The following is a 4003-nucleotide window of genomic DNA, read 5'->3' as shown; positions in this document are numbered from 1 at the left end:
AATCTTGCTGCCTTCATGATGATGTGTGTGTAGTTCCCACAGGACATATGGGACCAGCTAGATGTCTCTCTCTCTCTCTCTCTCTCTCTCTCTCTCTCTCTGATCTTCAATACAATGTACTCTTTGGAGATCGATTAGATGTATTCCTTTTGTGGTGGGTTTGTTGGGATTCGATGAATGGTGGGTTTATGATCAGATTATTCATTAAAACTAATTGAGTCTTTTCTGAAATTTATTATGCAATTCTCTTCTAACTATCCGTTTAATTTGGCCAATTAGTTTGGTTTCTCTTTAGTGAGGGAGGTGCATAGTAGCAAGTTCACTCTTGCGGTATCCTCACTCTGTGACAAGAGGACTAGTGAGGCACATATTTGTATTGTTGCTACTAACACTAGTAGAAAAAGGGTCAAATGTGAGACACATTAGTCCCGGTTTGTAACAGAACCGGCACTAATGTGTCCATTAGTGCCGGTTACAACGGCTAGCCGGGAGGAGCTCTTTAGTACCGGTTCGTGGCAAACCTTTAGCACCGGTTCGTGCCACGAACCGGTACTAATGAGAGTGGTGGCAGGATGTTGTCAGAGTGGGGCCCTTCCAGCACCTTTAGTACCGGTTCGTGGCACGAACCGGTACTAAAGGTCATCCTATATAAACCCTTCGTCCACCCGCACTCTGTTCTTCCCCCTTTCCCCTCTCCCTCTCTTTTGTTCTTCCCTTCTTCCTCTCGAGTTCATCACAAAATTTGCCCCAAATTTGTCAAGATTTGCAGGCCCTCATCCATTCAAATGATCACCAAGGTTAGCAACTTTGTCCTTTCATCTCTCATTGCTAGATTAGCTCTTGCATTGGTTTATATAGTGATTAATTGTGGGTTTTAGTAATTTGGGAGGAATTATATGTGGTAGTATTTGATTTATATGCAATTTGAGGTCAAAATAACACTTAGTTTGCATATGTAGGTGTGGTTTACTTAGTGCCTTCTAAATCTCCGTCGTAACCACCGTCGATCGCCCGCACCGTCCCGTCGCCGCCTCTTGTTCATGAAATTTTATATAAAAAAATGATGTTTGTGTGATTTGGATATATAGTTACTCGTATAATAATTATCTTACCCATCGTTGTTTGTTATACATAGTGCCATGGTTTCGATATCCGTCCCCGTCGGCCCTCATCCTTGTTATGATTCGGATGTGGTATATTCTCTTTTAAAACTATTTGTTGCATTTCGTGTTTATGACAAATAATTATGCCCATCAAGTTGACATAGATATTTTTATCTAGGAGGTATGTGAACCGGAAATTCCAACTGACCCTATTGTCGAGAGGTTAAATTTAGTTGAAAGAGAAAACGAGTACTTGAAAGAAAAATTGAAAATAATTGAGGGGGAGAAGATGGAATTGGAGTTGCATGTTGCCGATGTCGTCGATGATCACAAGATCAAAATGGAGAAAATGCGCTTGAAGATTAGAAAGATTAGAAAATATGCCATCGATAGTGAGGCTTGGTATAATTATGCTGTTGGATCAACTGTTACCTTAGTTGCGATCTTGATCGCATTTGTTGTTGCATTTAAATGCTTTAGCTAGAGAGTTATTTGTTTGTTGCATTTAAGTGTTGTATGAACTTTATGTATGAACTTGTATTAATTTGGTCTATTCGGTGTTGTGTAATGAAGATGAGCCGGCAATGGATGTACGATGACCGATGCTCTCCCCAGTTCGTTGAGGGCGTGCATACTTTTCTGCTTGCGGCTGAGGCAAACAAGCGGGCGGATGGTTTTATGCCTTGTCCATGTGCTGGCTGTAAGAATGATCGCAATTACTCTACGTCAAGAACCATTCACGTCCACCTGTTTGAGTCCGGTTTCATGCCCCACTATAATGTTTGGACCAAGCACGGAGAAAGAGGGGTTATGATGGAAGACAATGAAGAAGAAGAGGACGACGACAGCTATCCTGGCCATGGGTTCCCTGAATACGATGATACAACAATGGGGGAAGAAGCTGAGCCGGTAATGCGGGAAGAAGCTGAGCCGGCAATGCGGGAAGAAGCTGAAGAAGAGGCATCGGATGAGCCCGTTGATGATCTAGGTCGGGCCATTGCCGATGCAAAGAGAAACTGCGCAAGTGATTTGGAGAAGAAGAAGTTGCAGCGCATGTTAGAGGATCAAAAAAAATTGTTGTACCCGAATTGCGTAGGTGACAAGAAAAAGCTGGGCACCACACTGGAATTGCTGCAATGGAAGGCAGAGAATGGTGTATCTGACAAGGGATTTGGAAAGTTGCTGGTAATGATAAAGGATATGCTTCCAAGGGACAACGAATTGCCCGAGAGTACGTACGAAGCAAAGAAGGCTGTCTGCCCTCTAGGGTTAGGGGTGCAGAAGATACATGCATGCCCTAATGATTGCATCCTCTAGCGCGGTGAGTACGAGGATTTGAATGCTTGCCCGGTATGTGGTGCATTGCGTTATAAGATCAGCCGCGATGAGCATGGTGATGTCGAGGGCGAGCGCCCCAGGAAGAAGATTCCTGCCAAGGTGATGTGGTATTCTCCTATAATACCAGGGTCGAAACGTTTGTTCCAAACAAAGAGCATTCCAAGGCGATGCGATGGCACAGAGAAGACCGTAAGAAAGACGGAAAGTTGAGAGTACCCGCTGACGGGTCGCAGTGGAGAAAATCGAAAGAAAGTACGGGAAGGAGTTTGGAGATGACGCAAGGAGCGTATGGTTTGGTCTAAGCGCAGATGGCATTAATCCTTTTGGGGAGCAGAGCAGCAACCATAGCACCTGGTTTGTGACTCTATGTTTGTATAACCTTCCTCCTTGGTTGTGCATGAAGCGGAAGTTCATTATGATGCCAGTGCTCATCCAAGGCCCTAAACAACCCGGCAACGACATTGATGTGTACCGAAGGCCATTAGTTGTAGAACTCTTACAACTGTGGAATGGAACAGGTGTACGTGCATGGGATGAGCACAAACAGGAAGAATTTGACCTAAAGGCATTGCTGTTCGTGACCATCAATGATTGGCCTGCTCTCAGTAACCTTTCAGGACAGACAAACAAGGGATACCACGGATGCACGCACTGTTTGGATGATACCGACAGTATATATTTGAATAGTTGTAAGAAGAATGTGTACCTGGGACATCGTCGATTTCTTCCGAGCAGGCATCCCGTAAGAAAGAAAGGCAAGCATTCAAAGGTGAGACGGATCACCGGACGAAGCCTCGCCACCGTACTGGTGCTGATGTACATGATATGGTCAAGGATTTGAAGGTGATATTTGGAAAGGGTCCTGGCGGACAACCTGTTCCAAAGGACGCTGACGGACGCTCACCCATGTGGAAGAAGAAATCTATATTTTGGGACCGACCATATTGGAAAGACCTAGAGGTCCGCTCCGCAATCGACGTGATGCACGTGACGAAGAATCTTTGTGTGACCCTGCTTGGCTTCTTGGGCGTGTATGGGAAGACAAAAGATACACCTGAGGCACGGGAGGACCAGCAACGTATGCACGGAGAAGACGGCATACATCAGGGTCATGGAAGCTACACTCTTACCAAAGAAGAGAAGGAAATCTTCTTTGAATGCCTGCTCAGTATTAAGGTACCGTCTGGCTTCTCGTCGAATATAAAGGGAATAATAAACATGGCAGAGAAAAAGTTCCAGAACCTAAACTCTCATGACTGCCACGTGATTATGACGCAACTGCGTCCGGTTGCATTGAGGGGGCTTCTACCGAAAAATGTTCGATTAGCCATTGTGAAGCTATGTGCATTTCTCAATGCAATCTCTCAGAAGGTAATCGATTCAGAAATCATACCAAGGTTACAGAATGATTTGGTGCAATGTCTTGTCAGTTTCGAGTTGGTGTTCCCACCATCCTTCTTCAACATCATGACACACGTCCTAGTTCACCTATGCGAAGAGATTAACGTTTTGGGTCCTGTATTTCTACACAATATGTTCCCCTTTGAGAGGTTCATGGGAGT

This window comes from Triticum dicoccoides, chromosome 6B (assembly GCF_002162155.2).
Source record: "Triticum dicoccoides isolate Atlit2015 ecotype Zavitan chromosome 6B, WEW_v2.0, whole genome shotgun sequence".
Classification (NCBI taxonomy): Eukaryota; Viridiplantae; Streptophyta; class Magnoliopsida; order Poales; family Poaceae; genus Triticum; species Triticum dicoccoides.
The sequence above is the reverse complement of the archived record's forward strand: the minus strand, read 5'-3'. Positions refer to the sequence as shown.